General features: G+C 49.5%; 1 protein-coding gene across 4 annotated transcripts in view; it reads right to left on the bottom strand.

Annotated features, from left to right (window-relative positions):
• LOC147449099 (uncharacterized) overlaps positions 1 to 24,356 on the bottom strand; it is a 212,664-nt gene that overhangs the window by 129,350 nt on the left and 58,958 nt on the right. The gene's annotated exons all lie outside the window — the stretch shown is intronic.

Genomic DNA, 24,356 nt, shown 5'->3' with positions numbered 1-24,356 from the left:
CCGAATAATAAAAGGTTGTTAAACATATGTCCAGCAAGATAGAAGGTGATGCATCTCTGTTATTAACTTGATGTAACTCATGGCCTAGTGAATCCAAAGTTTATTTTCTGTGCAAGATTCAATCATATGCTTACCACTTCCAATCATTCAATTCAACACAAGATTTTCTTGAGTAGAATTGAGTATCTTCCCACTCTTAAAACAAATATGGATGAGACTATTAAAGATTTTACGTAGAATTTTTGAGATTCGATTGAAATGCCTATACAATTATTAATATAAAGGCCCTTTCCAATGGCAACCTATGCTTAGAATTCATGACTGCATCTACAATAAAAACTTATGAATGTATTATACAAATTGCAAAAGCAAGACATACAATAAAATGGATAAAGAAGTAAATCTAAATCACCTTATTTGTTTCTAAACAAAAAATACATAAACAAGCCAATCTTTACTTGAAAATGTCAAAAAAAAGCTTAGGAAAAATAAGCATGGGAAGCTTACTTGACTGACTGAAATTTTGAAACAAGTACTCAGCTTCAAGCAATCAGCTAAAGAAAAAGACAGCACAAAGACTTAATCCTACATTCATACAACACAAACAAAAGACAAAAGAGCAAGACCTTCAATCCTAATGTCAGCTAAAGACTAAAATGAGAATCCAATATGAACTGACATAGCAGAGGCAAACTAGTACAATGCTGAAAACTTGACAAGCGACCTAGTTTTACAAAAAGTTGAAGGTTTATGAAAGAAAACGGGTCTTTTAATTCATGATGATGTGTTGTGTAAACCATAGTTACATGGAACGAGAGCAGGAGGGGATGTCACGTGCACATGGCTCTCTGTGCCACGTGGACATGGTTCGTCCACTTCCAGAGCCAGTTTCGAAACTATCCCTAGATAGGACTGTCTAGGATCCTGGGAGGATTAGTATCGGCAATTTTGTGACCATGTTCGTAGGATGTGCATGTCCGGACGACTCCATTAGATTAGGGTTTCCAGTTTTGAAACCCTCTGGCATAATGTATTGTACAAGCCTCTTAAAAAATGTGTTTCACTTGGGTGGGCATCTGATATGACATGCATGTAGGTCTAGGTTTGAGGAACTTGATAGTTCAATCCGTTCGTCAAATGGTTCACAGAGCAGTGAGTTATAGCCTCAAAACTCACATGTGGGCACATTTGCACATTTTCCCGACTTGGCACTCCCTACCTGGCACCTCAAATTCACTATAGAAGAAGCCCTTGCCCCCTGCCGTTTTCTGATCACTTCTTGGAGCGCCAAATCAGCTCAGCGTTTTGCATTGCACCTGCAACCCTGGCGTTGTTTGCTCCAGATCATAGATACGTTTTGCATCTCAGCCAGAGGCCCAGCGTTTTCAGCTTTTGGCGCTTCTCCCTTGCCGGGAAGGCCTCTCGCACACTAGTGCGCATTCTCTACTGCAGCCACGTACTTCGGCTCCATCATCATCTGCGTTTTCAGCCCTGCTTTATGCGACGGATCAGCTGCGTTTTTGCAACCAACTTTAAGCCCTTGATTCCTCTCACATTGGGAGCGCAAATCAGCCCTAGATCTACCCCTTGGTGGCCATCAGCAACCCCCCATTGAGACAGATCCAAAGGTGCATCAAATTAGCCCCAAAGGTGCTGAGATATGAAGAGTTTTTTTCCGAGAAAAAGATCCTTCTATTAGTTAATGAAAACTGCCCATAGGGCTACAACCACCTCTGCAAGAGAGGGCTACAACAAACATGATGGGGAGACTCTCCCAATGAAAGAACAACATATATACAATGAGGCTAAATCAAGAGATGGGAGGAGGGAAGAGCCACACAGGTGGACGGGAGTGCATCTGAGCACACCCTGGACAATGGTGTAGAAAGGCCGAGGGTGCCAGAGTCGAAGGAAAGCCTCGCGGCGCTCCCGCATGCGGTCGGAGCTGCCCTGTAGTCCCTCAAGCTGTCCTCTGAGAGTATGGATCAGCTCTAGCCAAAAGTCACGAACAGTCTCTGCTGGTGGCACAAGGCGAGCCTCAAAGATGCGGAAACAGCGGGCCTGCCAGATGAACCAAAGTGTCAGGCCACTAATGAGCTCCCAACACTCCTCTCTCTCACTGCACCACTCCTGTGGAGTAAGCTCTGTAGCAGGCTGGAGTGTAGGTCGCCCCCCCCTGTATCCATATCATCCTGCTGGTGGAAGATAGCTCAAACTGAAGTGCCGGGCCCGTGAGAGTGGACCAAGCTGCTGCCCCCCAAGTGTACTGTCGAGCCGTGGAGAGAGTAGGCATCAGCCGAAGAACTCGTAGCCACACCTGCTGGGCCGAGGGACAGTCCCAAAGACAGTGACGCTGACTCTCCACCAAATGGCCACAGGCTGCATATGCACTAGCCAGCTCCCTATTGTTGTAGCTCTGTGTGCGACCAGCCACTGAAACAAGGTGACGCGCCTCCGCTATCTGGAGTCCCACAGCCTCTCCCAAAAGGCTGCCAAGAACTCGACTGTGAGGCCCTCCTCCCGCCAATGACGTGCTGCAGCGGGGCGGGCCTCTCTCTGTGCTGCAAGTATATGACGTCCGAGCCGAACGATGTACTGAAAGAAAGGGACTCCTGGGTGGTCTGCAGAAGAGAACGGATCCCTCCATAGCCACTCACCAGGATCCCACTGTACTCGTGCCAGTGAACAACACTCCCAAGCCCATAGTCTCCAGTGTCCAATCTCAAGAGCTGCTGGGTCAGGGTCTATGGGTCAGGGTCTATGACGCAAGTCCTCCCACAGATGCCCACAACTCGGATCCTCTGGAAACAGCACTCTGCTACCTGCAGGGCCTCTACTGCAACTCTCTGTAGTCGTCCCCCACCCTGAAGCTCGAAGAACAGGGCTGGGACAGTCTCTGAGCGGGCCATGACTAAAATGAGAACCTCCAGTCGTGTGAAGGCTACCATCCACCGGGGTGCTAATGGCTCGAGAGACGTGAGCCACTCAGCTGGAACTAACTCTGACACATGCTCTGCACCCCTCTCGTGCCCTATAGCTGGAAACCCTGCACCTCCTCTGACAAACCTATGAACTCTAGCCAGTCACCTAGAGAGCGCGCTGGACCTGCTACCAAGGGACCCCACGAAACATGAGGCCGACTACCAACCAATTGGCCTCTCTGAGTGCTAACCATGGGGTTCCAGACGAGGGGCTGCCGTAGGCGCTCCTCGGTGCACGTCGGCTGTCTCTGCTCCAGGCCACGCCGTAAGAGCTCCCAAGATCGAAGCAAACTCACAGCGAAGCAGTCCTCCAGTCTCCTACTCAAAAAACTCTGCGCGTCTCTGTAAAGATCCATCTGGTCGAAGGTTGCCAAGGGCCTCCTGACTCAGGCACCCTAGCACGAAGCCTCTGTAGCAAGAACTCCTTCCAGGGCTCCTCACCTGGAAGAAGTCCTCTGACTATGAACTTCCCAAGAAGGGCTCTGCTCTGCTGTGCTGGATCAATGACCCCAAGCCCTCCCTGAGAACAAGGAAGCATGATGACCGGCCAAGCCACCTTGCCTCGGGCTATGTGAGTGTCACGTCCTGACCAAAGGAAGTTCCTGATCAGCCTCTCTACCTGGCTGATACAAGAACTCGAGAAGATCCAGCAAGAAGTGATGTACCACATAGTCGCCAACAACACCTGGTTGGCAACTACTACTCTACCAGCCAGAGAAAGTCGTGCTGAGCTCCAATGTAACAACTTTCTCCTGATGGAGAGGAGAAGGGGAGCAATCTGCTGCTCGGGAGACAAGTCCAAACCAACCTGACAACCCAAGTACCGAACTGCAGTCCCTGGGAGAATCCACCTGAACCCCTCTCCTAGCATCCAATCTGGCACAGGAGCACTACCAACCGAGAAAGCCACTGTCTTTCTCCAGTTGATCAGTGCGCCCGATGCACAACAGAAGGTCTCCAAAACCTGCTCACATCTGTGAAGATTGGCCTCTTGGCCATCTAAGTACAAGGCTGAGTCATCGGCAAACTCAGCGTCCAATAGCTCATCTCCCCGAATAGGGAGTGCTAAGCCCCGTAGACCAACCTGCTGTGACACCAAAAATCTGCTCATCGCCTCCGCATAGAACAAAAAGAGAAAGGGGACAAGAGGACAGCCGTGTCTGACTGAACGTGTAAGCATGAAGCGATCACCTCTACCTCCTGCCAAAATCACCCGACTGTGAGCCTGTCTGTACAAGGCTGACACCCCTCTGATCCAAGCATCTAAGAAGCCCATCCTGCATAGAGTGCCCTCTAGAAAGTCCCAGTCAAGTCAACTCTGTCATATGCCTTCTCAAAATCGAGAAGAAGAATCACGAGGTCCTCACCACGGAGCCGTGCCAGGGCAGAAGCCTCCCAGAAAGTAAAGATGTTGTCAAGGATACTGCGTTCCTTGACAAAACCTATCTGAGTTCCATGTATAAGGCTCTCTAAAAGTGGCTGAATCCTCAAACTCAGAGCCTTGGCAAGAATTTTGCAGGCTGAGTTGAGGATGGTGATGGGGCGCCACTGTCAAATCTCATCCAAGGAGGCACCCTCCTTGGGAATGAGGTAGATCAGGCCCTCACTCATGCTGTCAAGCATCACTCCTATGTGCAAAATGTACTGAAAAGCACTACAGAGATCTAGGCCAAGCAGGTCCCAGTACTCCAAGAAAAAGCTGGGAGTCAACCCATCCTCACCTGGACAACTACCACGGGGGAGGGCCCTAAGAGCCGAGAGCAGCTCCTCAAGCTGAAGTGGCATCTCTAGCCTCTGGCGCATCTCCTCACTCACAAGACATGGCATCTGTGCCCAAACCTGCTCCCTGCATGCATCCTACCGCTCTGACTGGGGCTCAGCAGACAGTAACTCACAGTAGAAGTCAGTAGCAATTGCACGCATATCCTCGGGCTCACAGGCAACTGACCCATCGGGCCTCCTCAACTGACTAACCTTGGCATGCGAGTGCCAAGGTCCCACTGTCTCAAAAAAAGCACCAGTCACTCTGTCACCCACTTGAGTCCACTGAGATGCCTGCCGGTGGAAGGCAAACTCATGACGCCTCTCCTTTGTGCTAGCAAGCTCCTGACGAGCCTGCTGTAACTGCTCCTCCAACCATGGACTGTCTGGATGCTGCTCCTGCATCCTCTGTAATGAAGCAATGCCCCGTTTGAGACACTGCTCCGCCTCTCTCGCTGCAGCCCGGCGAGCCAAAGACTCCTGAAGAAAAAAGTGGCTAATCTGAGCTAGGCTTGAGGCCACTCTGTCTGTAGGAGAATCCTGTCTGTCCATGCCCTCTGTCCAGAGAGCCTCTACCCTCTCTCTGAGTGCTGAGTCCAACAAGACCCTCTCTGGGATGCGGAGCATCGTGCTCCCACTCCTCTGCTTGTCTGCCACTGTGAGGATCACTGGTGCATGGTATGAGAAGGAGGTCCCTGCCAGGATGCCCATTGATCCTCCCAAGTCAATGAAGTGGTCACTAGTGTAGAAGCGGTCTATCCGCGATAGATTCACTCCTCCCACTCTGTGGTCCGATCTAGAGAAGGCAAGACTGTCTGGGGGCCTCACAAAACCAAAGTGCTGCCATGTCTCCGAGACCCTCAAAGTCATACACAACCTCTCCCAAGCTGCCAACTCGACTCCATGCACAGTAGCATGGCTGCCACCAATCTTGTCAGAATGGTCCTCCAACATGTTGAAGTCTCCTCCTATGCACGAATGATCTACCTGTGGCAAGGACTCAACAATCTGTGACCAAAACTCTGCACGAGCACTCGCCACATTGGGCGCATAGATGTTCAGGAAACCCACAAGGCCACCCTGAACCTGCATAGTAATCCACTGAGCCCTGCCTGGCACAATGATCCCTCTGTCCACAACGGCCTGCTGCAATGAGTCCGCAATAGTCATACATACCCCACCCTGGATGCCTCCAGGTCCAAATACAGCTGACCAAAAGGTATCATATCGTCCACGCAAAATCTGACCACATCGCCGAATGCGGCTCTCACACAGATGGTGCTCCTGAAGCATAAGGAGATTGATCTCTCCTTCCACAAGGTAACGCTGAAGCTCCTGACGCAATCGGCCCCGCTGACGCTGAAACTGGGACCCACCTAGTCCCTGCACGTTCCATGAGACGATCCTCATGGAAAGCGAGAGAACAGATGCTGCCGCAGCAGCTAGACGGGCTACCTTCGAGGCTGGCTTGGATAGGGAGTAATCCACATCCAAGCGTCCTCTAGATAGGCGTGACTGCAGTGAATGCCTAGCCCAAGCCCAAGTAGAGCGAGCTGTGCGTAAAGCAACCTCCTCTATCCAGGAGTCCTCATGAATGTATACATAGCAAGGCAAACACTGCGTATCAGCAAAGAAGTACACCACAATGTGCCTACATCTTGCTGAGTCTGGGGGTGTCACCGCAAACTTGGCCAATGGCCACAAAGTCTGCAGCATATCTGTAACTCCAAGTTCTCCCATGTGGTGAGAGAACTCTAGGACCTGTGTATCCAACCATCCCAACACTGAGTCGAGGGTCCACTCTGTCTCTGCCCTGCCACAGAGTGGGAAGGAGAAACCAACTGCTAAGTCCAAGGCCTCTGTTCCCCTAGCGGCAAGGAACAAAGCATGGACCTTGAAGCAGGCTGCCTCATGGTCTGTTGCGGAATCGCCAAGAAAACGAGTGAAGCCATAGTCGAAGAAGTCCCAGCGGCGCCGGATGTCAATGCTCGTCAGACCACGAGGGATAGCTCCAAGGGAAGATGTCTGAATCTGCAGAGGAGGCCGCAAGAAAGGCTGACCCTCTCTCGCTAGGCGACTCATGGCAAAGGCGCTGCCAAGAGATCTCCTAGCCACTGGAGAAGGCCCTGCCCCCTGGGTCGACTGTGGAACTGGAGTAGGAGGGCAGGGAGAAGGAGCTGGGGGGAGCGGTGGAGAAGAGGGGCGGGATGGGGCAACAAAGGTAGAGGGGCGAGGTGGAGAGGCGACGGGAGCAGAAGGCGGGGGGGAGGATGAGGAAGAGGGGGGGAACTCTTGGGGGGGGGGAGAAGCTGTCAAGGATGAAGCGGAGGTGGGGGCTGGCGCAGGGATCACCTCCTGCTCAAGAGGACCAAAGCGGTTCCCCGTGGGAACCCACTACTGCTGAGTAGGCGCCTGAGGGCCACTCTGAGTGCCTGGCTGACGTTGTGGCCCCTGTCATCGTTGACCACGGGCCTGCTGTCACCCCTCCTCTGCCGGAGCCCCAAGCTCGGAGGGTGGCTCTACATGTGTGCGTTGTGCCGCTGACTGTGGCTGCGGGCCAGCCCTGGCAGGCTGGGGCTGAGCCTGTGGTGCAAGTCACGGCCTCCTCCGTGGACAGGCCTTCGCTAGATGGCCCATCTATCCACAAATGAAGCACTGGTTCGGGAGGCCCGAGTACTCAACACTCTGTCTAAACCAACCCCCACTCACCCGAGGCAAAAGGATAACCTTCGGGAGCGTGTGGGTATCTCTGACCAAAACTCGAACTGAGGGAATGCCAGCCGCCTTGGCAGCTACTGATGCTGCCGTACGAGGTGTCTCCAGGACAGTCCCCATGGCGGAGCCGATCCTGGATAGCAGTGGTAAGTACTCCCTCCGTAAACCCGGAAAGCAGACCGAGATGGGGATGTCTGCCTCCTCTACTAGAACATACGAAGCCGGGTCAAAACCATGTCTCTGCTGTCGAAAGTGGGCACGTGATGCTCGAATGGCCAGTGGACTCATAGCTATGACCTTGGACGCCATCTCGGAGGTCTCAAACTCGATCTGATAGTAACCCCGTCCGAGAATCTGGACATCCAAGATCTTGCCCACCTGTGCGAGAAGGCGGGCGTGGAGAAGGTCTCGCAGCTCTTCTCTGCTAGGTCGGGTGCCGAGAATCTTGCAGATGACCGAAGTCGCCTGCAATCGCTCTACCTCTGCGGCAGGGCTCGCTTGCTCTGTCGGCGAGAGAGCAAGTCGAATGGTGGGCTCAGCGGGGTCGGGCGAGGGGGCTTCTTGCGAGTCCCTCTGTGGAGAAGCTAGAGCCTCCATCTGTGTCTACTGCTGTGGCGTAAGAAGAGGGTGACGGGAGGACGCTCCAATTAGGCGCGCAGAGCACTGCCCCAAGGATTGACTAAGTGTTGAAGGGGCCGAATTGCAGGGAGCTATCAGGGTGAAGAAAAAACACAGGCAGGCGGGCGGGCGGGGGGGGGGGTGCGGGGCAGCAGGCTGGGGCGGCTAAAGCGGGAGCGCTAGCAGCAGTGGTGGGCAGCCAGCACGGGGCAGGCAAGGCAGCAGGGGGGGGGGGGGGGGGGGGGGGGGGGAACAGCACTAGCGAGCCAAAAATCTCTCGAGATATGAAGAGTTACCGCAGCGACATTCCCTATTCGAGTCAATAAAGTATGCATTGAGAAATTGCATGTGTGTACATTCTATTTACACAATCCACATCGGCAACCATGTGGGGGGCCCTTGAGAGGGTTGGTTGGGACCCCAGCAGGTCTCTCTCTCTCTCTCTCTCTCTCTCTCTCTCTCTCTCTCTCTCTCTCTCTCTGCAGGTGCTGCTGAACCACGCGCAGGCAGGAGAACTCACGCAGGTGCAGATAGGCAGAGGCTGAGGGCTTGCGCAGGACCAAGCAGCGCGTCGGATTCTCTTCATGCTCACAAAGAGAGGCCATCGCCAACCTTCTTTCTGCACCGGAAGATCAGCGCCAGCCTCCTGCTGTCCTTAGCAGAACCATCGCCATCCTCTGCAGTCCCTCCATCTGCCTGTGTTTTTTCAGCCTGCTGGCTGGTTTGCGTTTGTAGGTTCAGCCCAAGGACACCTGCGTTTTCAGCAGGTATCTCAGCCAAGAGGACAACACCCCTTTCAGCCAGTAGTAGCAGACATTCAGCCTCTATTCAGCAGTAGATTTCAGCCCCTAAACAGTCCCAGATTGCAGCCAGTTTTCAGCCAGGATCTTTAGCAGTTTCTCACCCCAGATCAGCCCCAAGTTAGGATCAGATCAGCAACAGATTTCAGCCTGCATAGAATTTCCACAATTGCCTCTCTCAGCAGACAGATTTTCAGCTATATTATGTATGCATAATTGAGGACAACAAATATATTCACATGGTGCAAGTATCATGAATAAACCAAAATGGGGCTGAGCCTCTGGATATTTGGCAGAGCAGATTGAGTGTCCCGCAGTGGGCTGTGGTAGTGCATATACCCGCATTCGGGTTGTGGTTGTTATTACTTCTCCGTCTGGACTCAACCGACCCAGAGCGTCGAGCTATACCCGCATCGCCAATGGAGGCCATGAGCGCTTCACCAGTGGAGGCCATGATCGTTTCGCCAATATGTAAGCCCCATATGAAGGCAACCTTTGTGCTTACAAACAAGCGGATAACACAAATGGAAAGGGAGATGAAAGAATGGAAATCAGAGACGGAGGGATGGTGGAAACAGAAGGCCAACCTTCTTCAAATGTTCCTCAACGAAGGCGGGCAATGAAAGAAGGAGAAAGAGGACTTGCACGCAAAGATACAAGCACTTAAGGCCGATTCACAAGCACTTAGAGAAGAGGTCACAACCCTCAAGCGAGAGCTTGCTGATAGAGCAAGTAGTGGACTGGAAAAAGGGGAATTCCAACCCTCGGTGATAGAGGAGATCAAGGTCATCAAGGAGCAGGTACGGATGATCACAGAGCAGGAGAAACAGAAGGTGGTAAAGACGTCTTCGTGGATGGATGTGATCACGAAGACGCAGAATAAGGCGGATGAGGCCGAGAAATGGATAGAAGTCGCTAAGAAAGGGAAAGGGAAAGAAACCATATCCGTCCCCACTCCTACAATCATCAACATGACTCTAGAAGAAGAGCAGCGAAGGAAAACTAGAGCCTTGCATATAAGAGTAACCGGTCTAAAAGACCGAGATGATGTGGAAGGGGAAGTCGAAGAACTTCTCCGCATGATGGGTAGTGCAGCTACTCATACAAAGGCATGGAGGGTAGGGAAGAAGACACAAGGCAATGGGGAGACTTCAAAAGGGAGAGCTTTAATCATCCGTTTCCCATCCATGGAGGCAAAGAAAGACTTCTTGAAGAAGCGCCCTACACTAAAGAAAACGGGCATATTCCTTGGAGATGACCTCACTCTCACACAGCTTGCGCATATGAGAGAGGTAATGCCAGAGATTCAAGCGGCAACGTAGAAGAGAAAGACGGACTTCTACATAGATGGCCGGGTGGTGATTGTAGAGCGGCGCTCCACATGACGGTGCGAGACCTATGGGACCACACTCAAAGTTGCCACCTGGAATTGTAATGGATCTATGCGCCTTAATGTGGGTGCTTTTGAGGATAGTTTTACGGGAAGAGAAATCGTCTTCTACTCTGAGACACATCAAGCCCCGGGGCAATCTATGCCTCACATTAGTGGATATAGATCCATTGATACATATAGCCTGTAGGGATGAGCAAGCTAGGTACATGTGGGTGAGATTGAGAGCAAAGCAAGACAAATATCTTTACATTGCTATGTGCTACTTTCCCCCGAGTACGACAGTTTATGCACCACCCAGAGGACAGTCCCCCTTCTCTATTTTGGATGATGACATATGGGAGTTCTCTAGAGATGGTGACATCATCATTCTAGGGGATTTCGATGCTAGGACAACCCATCATCAGACAGTATTTTATGATACTCCAGAGGAGATGCTAAGAGAGTTGGATGTTGCAGAGACGGCCTATCCAGACTATCACAGGATGGAGAACACACTGAGTATGGACGACACTTGATAGACATGGGGACTGCACATGGATTGGTCATCTTGAATGGCCTACAACGATTTCCCACTGCGGGGGGTTTTACATGCTTTCCACACAGACATGGAGCCAGCACAGTGGATTATGTCATGGCACAGCCGAGCCTCATCTCTAGTATCCAGGATCTCACGGTTGGACCCAGACCTGTTGGTGTGGTAGTGGACCATGCTCTTGTGTCGTTGACCATCTCTTTTCAGTTTAGTGTAGCACACAGGCTACGGGCAGCAACCCCTACTCGCTACACCTTCATGCGGGAGACGGACTCTGTATACATAGATGGGATCTACAGACGCTTGTGCACAGAGAAGCCACGGCGACCTCTGGAGGAGCTTACTACTATACTAACACAGACACTACATGATGCAGCAGCAGAGACATACCCACATACCCAGCCTGAGCAGAGACGCCGTTCAGGGAGCATGCCCCAGAACATTTGGTATGATGAGGAATGCTAGGACACTAGAGCTAGACTTCAGAGGGAGGTGCTTTTGGGGGACATCACTCACAAACAGTCATAGATTGACTTCCGACGCCTATTGCGGCGGAAGAAAAGGGCATTTTTGGCTCACCTAGAGCAGAATCTGTACCAGCTATTCTTGAGTCAAGACTCACGTGAGGCATGGCGGCTCTTTCATTAGCACTGCCCCCCCCCTGCCATCACTTTACAGAGGCCTGGGGCCAGTATGCATCATCTCTGTACACAGTTCCTAAGCAGCCCCCCCTTCCCGACCCTCCCAATCCATGCCCACACACATGTGCTTTTTTCACCGCTGAGATGCTAAGGAAGGCCATTGACAGGATGAGGACTGGGAGAGCATATGATCATGATGGCTTAGTGGCTGAGCATTTCACGCATGCTAGAGATTTACTAGCAGAGCTTCTAGCAGTTATGTTTAACCGTGCCATGTGTGAGGGCTTGCCTGATACTTGGAGCCTATCTACTTTTATACCTATCTTCAAGTCGGGAGACCCTATGAGCGTGGGAATTATCGCACTATCATGATTGGACACACATTGGCACGGTTGTGCACATCTATTCTTGAGCAGCAGCTGAGTAGATGGGCAGAGAGGGAGGGGATACGCGCAGCCGGGCAGGTAGGTTTCAGGAGGGGTTTTTCTACTCTTGACCATATCTTGACACTCAGAGCCATCATTGAGGAGGGCAGATCGCGTGGGAGACGCATCTATTGTAGCTTTGTGGATTTCCGCAAAGCATTTGACACAGTGCCCAAAGCTAGATTGATGCGCAGATTACAGCAAATGGGAGTACCCACAAAGCTCATTTGGGGGGTCATGGCATTATACAGGCCAGTAGTAGGGCATGTACGCACCCCAGAGGGTCTATGCACCAGTTTACTCCACTATTGGGGTGAAGCAGGGCTGCCCGCTCTCTCCTACTCTATTTGGTATGTATGTGGATGAGGTTTCCGACTACATTGAGAGAGATGGTGATAGAGGTGCACAGCTGGCAGGGACATGGATTCCACTATTGTTATATGCTGATGATATTGTGTTGATCTCCGACTCTCCGGAGGGGATGCAACGTCACTTGGATGCTCTGCATACGTTTGCCTAGGAAAGTGGTTTGTCCGTCAACCTTGGTAAAACCAAGGTCATGGTATTTAATACCACCCCACAGTGGATCGGGAGGTCAGAGCCAGCATTCACATACGGCCAAGAGAAGGTGGAGTATACAGATGCTTACACTTGCCTTGGAGTGGTTTTTAGTGGGCCAGCATTTTCATTGAGGGGGGCAGCAGAGACTAGATTGACCAGAGCCCATGCAGCATTGGGTAGATTGGAAAGGATGTGTTCACAGGTTCAATTTCAGGAGCCTCGGACGAAGCTCTGGCTCTTTGACACTTTGGTGGCTTCTGCATTGCTTTATGGAGCTGAGATTTGGGGACCTTCACTAGATCATCACGGGAGGACAGGCCGCAGTGATGGATGGGGGGACATGGAGAAGCCTCTGGTCTCTATGATCTCGCGGCTCATTAGAGCCAAGGCTTCAGTACCATGTGCTATTGTACAAGCAAAGCTAGTTGCCCCCCCCATTAGTGGTTGAGGCGCTCACCAGATCTGTCTCCTTCATACACCGCATGTGGGGACATCCCAGAGACAGATATGCACGCCTTGCACTTGAGTCCTCTCAACAGTTAGCCATGCAGGGAGATACAGCATGCTGGTATGGGGAGATGACATCATGGTTTCAGGCGCATGGGTTCAGCATAGACAGATTGCCTCCCTTCCAGTACTCACTGGATGCGCCCTCTCTGACTCCTACACAATCCGAGATCACCAGGCTCATTCGCCAGGACTTGACTCAGCTAGACACCAAGAGGATATGGATACAGCCAGCACAAGAGCTGGGCACGAAGATGTCTTTCTACAAAGAGCATCTCCTCCAGCTTACGGAGGATGGTTTTGTGACGAGGCCCAGATACATGGACACCCACTTGTCTCATGGGATACGATGTGCTATTGGCAAGATATGCACATCCTCACACCAGCTGTGGATCGAGACTGGGAGATACAGCGGAGTACCAGCAGAGGCCACGACATGCCCCCTGTGTGACATCGAGCCTGAGACAGAGTTGCACTACACATGTCACTGCCCTGTCTACTACGAGATACGAGGCTGCTCCATTGCTTGTTCAGAAAGGGCTTTGGACCATTCTCTAGAGTCATGCGGTACGAGGATCAGAGATGCCTAGGTTTGTTTTTGCTCGAGCTGCGCAGACACATAGAGAGCCTGATGAGAGGAGAGGCTGGCCAATCTCAGAGATAGATCACAAACTTCTTTAGAGCTGCCACCCACTGGACACTCGGAGGAGTTACTACCACAGCAGAGCTCGTCCCCTCACACGAGAGGCACATTGATCGACCAAGCGATTGAGCTTGGGAGATCCAGACACCCACGACTGCGGAGGACTACACAGCATCGACGGAGGTTGCATCAGAGGATTCGGATCACTTTGGCTCGACATGCACGACGCCCGGTCACACTACTGACCATGGAAGAGATTGATGAGATCCGCCAGCGACCAATGCTGGATCTCCTGTGATCTAGCTATCCCAGCTAGCTGTTTAGCTTCTTAGTTCACACCTAGCAGTTCATGATTCCATAGTATTTTATTTTGTCATTTTGTCATCTTGTTACTCTGACTTTGTATCAGATCCACCACATTGTAACTTTCTCGTCTCATACGTCACTTTGGCCTTTTGAAGACGTTAATATAACATTTCATTTCATCATCTCTCTCTCTCTCTCTCTCTCTCTCTCTCTCTCTCTCTCTCTCTCTCTCTCTCTCTCTCTCTCTCTCTCTCTCTCTAAAAGAAAATAAAAGGAACCATCTCTTGTGCTACGTAGCACACATTCAAGCGAGAAAAGAAGTAAAGATTTGTGGAAGTACAACAAGAAGCAACATTACAACACATCGCATGTATGAGCTTGCTTGCTGCTGCTGACCCTCGCTCGCCATCGCTTCACCCCCCTGCCAGCTAACCCCCATTCCCTCCTTGCGCTGCTCACAGCAGCCCACCACGCCCCTCTCCTGCCTCATGCTGCACCTTGCATCCCATCAGCCCCTCCTCTCCTGCCTCGCGCTGCCCCCTGCATCCCGACAGCTTCCTCCCCCCCTCCGGCCTCACACTGCGTGCAGCACCCGCCAAGCCCCTCTCTCCCGCCTCATGCCCCCCTCACCCTTCGCGTCACCTTTCTCTCGCTCCCTCCTCTTTCAATTTTGGGCTCGCCGGGTCGCTTTCGACCCTGTTCTGCGGCGACACTGACTTGCCCACCCTCCCCACTTTCTACAGGTCTAGTGGCTAGACGCCTTCGATTCACTTTCGCTCACCTTCTCAGCAGTAGACATAGATGGTGGGTTCTGCTTCGCGTCAGAGGGTCTCCACGAAAGTCCCCTCGCCCGATCCCACTGAACCCACTATCCGATTTTCTCTTTTGCCGACAGAGCAAGCGAGCTTAGAGGTAGAGGTGGCGCGCCTTTAGGCGGCCTCTGTTATTTGCAAGATTATCGGCAGACATCCCAGTCAAGGAGAGGTACGTGACCTTCTACAGGTCAGTCTTCTAGCAAAGGTGGGGAAGATTATTGACATCCACCTTCTTGGGCGAGGATACTATCAGATAGAGTTTGAGACTCCCGAGATGGCGGCCAAGGTCATCTCAGTGAGCCTATTGGCCATCCAAGCGGTCAGAGCTCATTTTCGACAGTGACGCCATGGTTTTGATCCAGCATCAAATGTTCTTGTCGAGGAGGCAGACTTGCCTATTTCAGTCTGCTTCCCTGGCATGCGAAGGAAGTACTTAGCGCTTTTTTCCAAGATTGGTTCCGAGATCGGGATAGCCTTGGGGAGACCCCGCGCACGGCAGCTTTAGTTGCAGCCAAGGCTGCTGGTGTGCCTTAAGTATGAGTTTTGGTAGGTGATACCCATACTCTCCCGAAGGTGGTCCTTCTACCTAGGGTCAGTGGGGGTTGGTTACGCCAGAGGGTGGAGTATTCGGGATTCTCGAACTAGTGCTTCATTTGCAGGCAGATGGGCCACTTAGCAAAGGCTTGTTCTCGCAAGAGATCTCGACCCACAGCGCATACGCAGCCTCCCAAGGTTGAGCATGCCCAGCAGACAGGTACCCAGGGCACAAAGGCTGGTACCTCGATAGAGGCCAACGATCAAACAGTTGACGGTTGGCAGTAGGTGCCCGGCCGCCATCAACAGGGACAGGCTCGCCACACTGCCTCCCTTGGTTTTTAACCTCCTGCAGTTCAGCAGCATTGCGTTCCGATAGAGAACTGTTTCGACCCCCTCCAGCAGATCCCCCTTCACCTAAGCTTCACCACCTCCACCGCCTCCCCCCCCTCCACCTTCAAACTCCTTTGTTCCGCCTCCCCCTCCTCTACCCTCACTCCCACCCCCCGCTCCTCCTCTCTCCCCGGTGGGGCCCTCAGGCTCATCACCCGACCCATCCTAGACTCCTCCTTAGACATAGGGGACTGGTGGACACACATCTGCAGTCAAATGATCTCTTGGTAGTGCTTTCGCTACAAGTCGCATGGCTCAGGAGGGACAGCCCAACCTGAGGACGTCACTTCTGGTTCAGACCTCTCCTTTTGTAGCAGTCCCTCGATGGGACTTCTTCGACTCAACTTCACACGCTTCCTTTGTGACTCTTCTCCTGAACTAGAGAATGCCTGCTTTCGAGTCCACGTCCTCTTTCTAGCATCCCGAGGCACTGAGGCTCTGGATATTGCGGTAGGTGTCTCCATTCTGTTGTGCGGCAGGGAGCATACAGAATGGACCCTGCACACAGTTCTTGACTAGCTCCAAAGTCTAGGCTATTGAGTTCTCACACCACACAAGGGACATAGGGGTGACAAGTCTGGTACAGACACTTTGGCCTTTAGCCAAGTTTAGTGTACTGCCGCCGGATGCAGCAGGTTGCAGGCACATTGTGGTGCACTTGTTTGTTGACACTCAAAGCCCCCCTTTCTATGTATTTATACATGAGCATTCTTGGACAGAGGATGTAACCCTACAGACTGTATGCTCAACCTCGGCTTGGGTGGGACAATCTCTTCAGATGCGCTTGGCTAGAGGTCATTTGGATGCAGATTACTCCCCATCCAAACAGGCCTCAAAGATAGCGAGGTTGGTTGTTGTTGCAGCATCTATTTTTTCTTACTAACTCCATGAGCATCATCTCATGGAATGTGTAGGGATTAGGAGGACCCCAGTTTCAATGTCAAAGGGGTCGTTTATGGACTGGTTGAGCTTAGTCGCTTCTTTCTTCAGGAGTCTGCTGCAGCCAGGGAGGAGGAGAAGTGTCTTCGATGGGGCATTGTTTCCTTGCAAAGGATGCAAGAGCAGCATCCAGACAGTCCTTGGTTGGAGGAGCACATGCAGCAGGCTAGGCAGGAGTTGGCTAGCATTGAGGAGTGGCATTAGGAGTTTGCTTCCATCGGCAGGCATCTCAATGGACCCAGGTGGGTGACACAATTACTTGGGAGTTTTTTGAGACACTCGGGCCACGCCATGCACACACTAGAGTTAGTCAATTGAGGAGACCCGACAGATCAGTTGCTTCAGAGTCTGAGGATATGCGTGCAGTTTCTTTTGACTTCTATCGTGATCTATTGTCAGCTGAGCCTCAGTCAGAGTGTTAGGTTGCATGCAGAGAGCAGGTTTGGGCACAGATGCCTTGCCTTATTACCTGAGGAGATGCGAAAGAGACTAGCTTCCCCTCCAGCTGGAGGAGTTCCATGAAGCCCTCAGAGCACTCCCCTGAGGTAGTTGTCAAGGGGAGGATGGTTTGACTCCCAGCTTTTTCTTGGAGTACTGGGACTTGCGCATTCCAATATGCTTTGCACACTGACGAGATGCCCAACAGCATGAGTGAGGGCTTGATCTACCTAATTCCCAAGGAGGGAGGCTCCTTGGGATGAGATTCGACAGTGGTGACCCATCACCATCCTCAACTCAGTTTTTTCTTGGAGTACTGGGACTTGCTTGATTCGGATCTTTGCAACGCATTCCAGTACATTTTGCACACTGGCGAGATGCCTAGCAACATGAGTGAGGGCTTGATCTACCTGATTCCCAAGGAGGGAGGCTCCTTGAATGAGATTCGACAATGATGACCCATCACCATGCTCAACTCATCTTATAAAATTCTAGCAAAGACTCTGAGCTTGAGGATCCATCCACTACTAGAGATATGGGACCCAAAAAGGTTTTGTCAAGGAGCGTAGTATCCTTGACAACATCTTCACTTTTTGGGAGGCGTCTACCCTCGTGCGTCTCCCAGGAGAGGATTTGGTGATACTCCTCGATTTTGAGAAGGCTAACGACAGAGTTGACTGGGACTTCCTGGAGGGCACTCTATGCAGGATAGGTTTCATAGATGCTTGGATCAGAAGTGTGTGATCTCTCTATAGGCGTGCGCACAGCCAAGTGCTCTTGGCAAGGGGAAGAGGGGAGCGCTTCTTGCTCATGCGTTCGGTCAGACAGGGTTGCCCTCTTGCCCCCTTCCTCTTTATGTTCTATGTTGAGGTGATGAGCAGATTTTTGACTTCTCAACAGGTTAGCTTGCATGGTCTTGAGCTCACTATTATGGCAGATGAGCTTCTTGACGCTGAGTTTGCCAAAAACTCAGCCTTGTACTTGGGAGGGCTAAGAGGCCAATCTGCACAGGTGTCAGCAAGCTCTTAAGGTGTTCTGTTGTGCATCAGGCGCACTGATCAACTCGAGGAAGACAGTAGCTTTCTAGGTGAGGGTTTTAGATGGATTCCCCCAAGGACTGCAGTTCGTTACTTGGGTTGTCAGGTTGGCCTGGACTTTCTCCGAGCAGCAAACTGCTCCCCTCCTCCTGTCCATTAGAAGGAAGTTGTTGCATTGGAGTTCGGCACGGCTCTCTTTGGCAAGCAGAGTTGTAGTGGCCAATGTAACGGAGATAATGTGTCGTGCTCTCTACAGTGGGTGCTCCTCAGTGCAATGTGCGTGAAACCTCACTCCAACAGGATGAAAACACTAAAAACGATGAACAACTAAGCAAACACAATGACTCAACGATAGAACCTAAACATCATGGAACTCGACTAACTCAAATGAATCAGTAGAGACTCTGGCATGGCAGCATAGTCAGGTCCAAGCCCAGAACTCACGAGTATAATGGGGGTGTCGAGGCTCAAATGTGCAGGGATGGTGCAGACGTGCTGTGCATGAACTCAAGAAGCTAGACTCAAGACGCTCGACCATACAAAGTAGATAATGATAATCATAACTCCAAACAACTAGGGATATATACAACCATAAAGAGCCACCAACGGCTCACAAATATCCAATCCAGCTAAATCTATCTCCAAACTGTGGTCGTGGTGATCTGGCCCGCGTCGGCTAGACTACCACTCGTATGCCTGCCATGTGTCACGTCCGAGGCGGCAACGTAACTCTAGCCCAACTGAAATTGTCTATCCTGTGCCCGTGATACTGTAGCCCTACTACAGGTTTCCCGCCACAAGACCACTCACCGTCTCGGTGAGAGGAACACTGAAATTGCAAAAAGAAACCACAAGGCACTCAATATGTACAAAACAAAGCTGAGTAGAGCAGCCGGGTCCTGTCACCCAAGGGAAAGAGTCATCGCCACTGCTGTACCAGAAGTATCAACCTCTGGAGAGGGAGCCATCAAATCGATGGTGGGAGTCTGCTGCTGGACTCTGCTCTGAACAAACTGGCTCCCTGGGAATGAAGCCGCCACCTGCTGCTCAGCAGATGGAAGCACCTGTCCTAAAGTGTACTCAAGCCGTCTACTAGCACACCCTTGGTGGTGTGCACCAGCAAAGCCATCGCAAGGAACTCTCTGTATCGGCTGCATCTGTGGCATGGAAGCAGATTGTTGAAACCCTTGAGAGTAGTATGGGAACTGCTGAGGCTGAGCATATTCTATAGGAGTCTATGTAGAGGGTCCCATGAAATGTGTAGAAGTTTCTAGCTGTGCATACCCAACAGGAGTCTGTACATGTGTCCCCTGCCCTGTCCATCCATATCCCATACCCACTGGAGCCTAAAATCCCATGTCCCCGTAGAGTAGCATCTCCCGAAACCCTTGCACTTGAGCTCCTTTCTCTTTCGTCCCCTTAGGCTTGCCTTTTCAAAACATAAGAGCACCCAATCGTCTTCCTTTAGTTTCAAGTCTCGTCGATGTCAATCGGCTGCCTTCTTATTTCGTTCTTGAGACTTCTCTAAAGCCTCACGGAGCTTGGCAAAAGCAGTGTCCAGGTCCATCGTGTACTAGTCAGCTTCAAAAATCTTATCTTTAGTGCTGAGAAAGGGTGGAACCTTCTGAGCACCTTCAATTATCTCAAATGGCGCCTTCCCCGTCGCAAAGTGAACCGTATTATTGTAGGCAAATTCCACCAAAGGCAAAAAAATTCCCCATTGAATCTTCCGATCAAAGATGTAAGACTTCAATAAATCCAAAATAACTGAATTTGAAATCTCAAATTGTCCATCTGTCTATAAGTGGAATGATAACGAGAACTGCAACCGCGTGCCAATGTTCTTCCAAATAGCCCTCCAAAACAAACTCGTGAATCTAGGATCTCTGTCGGAGACTATTGTCTCAGGCATGCCATGTAACCGAAATATCTGTGCAATGAACACTCTCGCTAAATGGTCCGGCTTGACTATTTTCTTCACTGGAATGAAGTGAGCTTGCTTACTAAATCTATCAATAAGAGTCCAAATGCCATCGTGCCCACTCTTTCTTCGTGAGATCAAAGATGAAATCCATTGCAATACTTTCCCAGGGGCGGGTGGGAATGGGTAAACGCTGTAGTAATCCTTGTGTCTTATCCCTGTCAAACTTCACCTTCTGGCATACTAAACAACTGCCAACAAAGTTGTCCACATCCTTCTTGAGTGTCGGCCAAAAGAAATAACATTCCACCCCCTTTAAGGTGGTGTCAATGCCGCGGTGTCGTGCTGTGACACATACATAGTGGGAACGCATGCTACAAGATCTATCTTGTATTTTTTGAAATACATAATTATATTTCCTATAGTGTACATATGCATATTTAAGTACAATAATAATCTATCTCATCCTATTATTTTTCTCAAGGGTAACATATCCTTACTTTACCATCAGAAAATACTATGGGAAAAGCATCAATAGCTCCGCAGGTGATTGCATACGTCTAGAAATAGGATGGAATGATCCAGTGGACTCATTGTCAGTGCATGCCTACATTACAAAATGCCAACAAAATGAGGCAATTGTAGAAGAGAAGCGCAGACGTGAGAATGCTGATGAAGGACCATCAAAAAGAGCTTCTAGAAGTGGGGGAAGAAGTGACTCAATGCCTTCTCAAACACCCTCAACACAAGGAGCATCTCCACCTGAAGTACTCATGGAGGAGTCTACAACAGGAAAGAAGAAAGAGCCAACGAAAGGTAAGACAAAAGGCCCAACTTATAAACTACAATCTGATATTGAGGTTGCTACAGATTTAAAGAAAGTTTTGGAGGAAAGGATCTTGAATAGCAAGATTGAGTTTACTCTGGGAGAAGTTCTTGGCATTGCAAAGCGTGAATTCCATGAGGAGATCATTGACATCATCAAGAGAAAGAGGCAAACCCTTACTGAAGTTTCTCGTCCACAGGTTGAAGGGGAAACCTCAAAGACACAAGGGATGCAACTGCAAAATAAGGAGAATGATGGAGCTGTGGTAGGATGCTACCAATCTAGTGGGAGAGTGAAGCAAGTGTATTTCTCAAATGATGATAAAGAAGTTGAAGATATTCCTAGGAGTTACTATTCACGAAGTCATTGGGCAAGGGCTACTACAGAAACTTTGGTCACGGTAGGTGATCTTGAAGAGCCATTTGTTGCCTTGATTGACCATGGTTCAGAAATAAACATAATGTCAAAGAGTCTGTACAACAAGTGCAAATGGCCGATGGACACAGATCATGGCTGGATGGTAAAAGTGGCAAACAATTCATCCGGTGAATTGTATGCAGCATGTCCAGGTGTGAAGGTAACAATAGGTGATGTAAAGATTGACCAAAACTTCTTTGTACAGGATACATCTTCATATCATCTCATCCTTAGACAACCCTACATTGTGGGAGTTCGAATGGAAACAAAGGTAATGGACGATGGTTCAGCATATGCTAGAATATGTAGCAAAGATGGTAAACGAGCTGTCCAATTTCTCACACTCTGTGTAAACCATGAAAGAAATCGTGACAACCTCAGAGAACATCCTCTACCAAAGGTAAGCAAAGAGTTTCATGATCATAGAGAAATGATGGGTTTTGGCCAAGTACCATTGTAAAGCGGGATTGCAGTGGTACAGAAAGAAAAAGGGTCTCGCTTGATCCAAAAACAGGTGAAACTTTCTCGATGAGCTCCTTGGTAACAAGGAATGGATCAGTATGTTTTACAAAACTTGAAGATTTGAAGAGATATGAGAGGCAATATGTGCATAATGTACAAATAGGCATGAAAAAGAGTGGGTTGCTAAAGCCTACTGAAAATGTTTTGGGTTTGTGTAAACAAGTTTCTTTTGTAGATACTATGGGTGAGCTTGATGCTATAATGAGGTCTAGTTTGCATCTTGAAAATGAAGTTGTGGAAGTTTGCTCTATGGAAATGTATCAAGTAATAGAAGCCTTTAAAGAAAGCCAAACAGTTGGCCCAGAAGTCCATGTTGAAACTAAATACAAGAGTGTAGCAAAGAAGGTGAAACCAGTAGCTTCACCCTTACCACCCAACAACAAGGAAAAGATTGAACAGGCTTCTTTACAACCAAGTTTGCGGAATCCTAAAAAGATCGGGCATACCTTCACAAAGGAGTCTTTTCAAGAGTTGCAGATTGGTTGCGAGGAGTTTCTAACACAAGAGGAGACAAAGTGCTTCAAAGAAATGCTTTCAAAGCATGATAAGGCTTTTGCATTTGAGCCACATGAGATAGGATGTGTTGATCCTTATATTGTAGCGCCTATGGTAATTTTCACAATACCTCATGTGCCTTGGAATCTGCGGCCTATTCCGGTTCCAAAGGCTCATTTGCCAAAGTTAGTAGAGCTACTGAATGAGAAAATCAAAATGGGAATCTTGGAACCTTCTTGTGCTCCATACTCAAACAGGTGGTTCATAGTTCCAAAGAAGAATGGTTCTCTACGCTTCATCCAAGATATGCAACCAGTGAACAAGGTGACAATTAGAAATGTAGGAACAGGTCTAATTGTGGATGAATTTGCAGAGGCGTTTGCAGGGAGGGCAATCTACTCAATGGGGGATCTCTACTCAAGGTATGATCAATTTCAGCTTGCAATCGAAAGCAGAGACTTGACAACCATGAGGACACCTTTGGGTTTGGTAAGGATGTGTACCTTGCCACAGGGAGCAACCAACTCGGTTGCACATATGATGAATAGGATGAATAAGGTCTTACGTGACTTTATTCCTCAAATCACAATGCCTTTCATTGATGATTTGCCTATCAAAGGATGTGAAGAAAGTGACAAAGATGAGGCTTTGGATCTCAAGGGATGTCGCATGGTTGTGGTAAATCACATAAATGATTGTGATAAAATTTTGTCTAGGCTGGAAGAAGTGAATCTTACATTGTCAGAGAAAAAGTCTATGTTTGGTGTCAAAGAAGTGCTCATTGTGGGGCACATGTGCGGGCCATATGGTAGGAAACCTTGTCCATCAAAGGTAGATGTCATCCAAAGAATGAAAGAAACATGCACTAGCATCACTGAGGTTAGAAGGTTTCTGGGAGCATGTGTCTTCTATGTTATTTGGATTCCACATTATGCACATGTAGCTGATCCTCTTTATCAGCTGCTTAGAAAGAATCAAAAGTTTAAATGGACAGAAGCACATGTAAAATCCATGAAAAAGCTAAAGGAGTTACTCCAGTCAGCAACGACTTTGAGAAAGGTAGACTATGAGTGTCAAAGGCCAGTGATTGTGACAGTAGATACCAGTCCTACAGGGATTGGATGGGCAATAGGGCAAGATGACAAAGAAGGACACAGGTATGTGGTAAGATTTGGAGCAAAGGTACTAAGTGCTCGCCAAAGAAACTATCCACAGATAAAGAGAGAGTTATGGGGTATGGTTACAGCCTTGAAAAGTGGGAAAGAGTACCTAATTGGTGCATGTGTGGTTGTAGAAACAGATTGTCTACCACTTCTTGGGATGATTACAAGCTGCTCAACACCAGACATTGCTATGTTGCGGTGGATTGCCTACATTCAGTCCTTAAATCCCGAGTTTAAGCACATTGCAGGTAAAGACAATACAGTGGCAGATATGCTATCAAGGGCAAGGTATGAAGATGAGTCACAAATGATTGATGAGGGAGATGATGTAGGCACAAAATTCTATTCTATCTCTCATGTCAAAGGTAACAATGTCTGCATGACTAGTTCACTTGAATTGTTCTTGAAAGATCTTTATGAAGGTGATTGGCTTTCTATTGGAAGGTACTTGAGTACTCTAACAAAACAGGATGACTGGTCTGAACAAGAATTCAAGAGGATACGCAGGAAAGCATATGGGTACTTTTTGAGGGATGGTTACTTGTGGAAGCATCCTAAACAAAAGGGTGCTACACCACAACGGGTTATATGTAAAAAAGAGACTCAAGTAAAGCTCATGCAAGAGTTTCATGAGAGTCTATGGGCTGGACACAGGGGTGTGTGGGCAACCTTCTCCAAGTTGAAAGAAAAATATTGGTGGAAGGGTATGTATAAAGATGTATCTCAGTTTGTAGAGTCATGTGTAACTTGTCAAATGTATTCAAATGTTCGACATCGTGATGGATTGCACCCTACATATCCACTAGCCATGCACTATAAATGGGTTGTGGATCTAGTCACGATGCCTTTAGGACTCTGGCATTTGCCGTTATGGTTGTGTGGGAAAAATCACTGCAGATCGAGGTGAACTGGATGCCGAAGAAGCAAGGGAGTTCTTTTCTAGATTAGGGATCAAGCTTTCTCTTACTACAGC

Source organism: Adiantum capillus-veneris, chromosome 10 (assembly GCF_014529385.1).
Source record: "Adiantum capillus-veneris isolate H3 chromosome 10, ASM1452938v2, whole genome shotgun sequence".
NCBI classification, from domain to species: Eukaryota; Viridiplantae; Streptophyta; class Polypodiopsida; order Polypodiales; family Pteridaceae; genus Adiantum; species Adiantum capillus-veneris.
The sequence above is the reverse complement of the archived record's forward strand: the minus strand, read 5'-3'. Positions and strand labels throughout refer to the sequence as shown.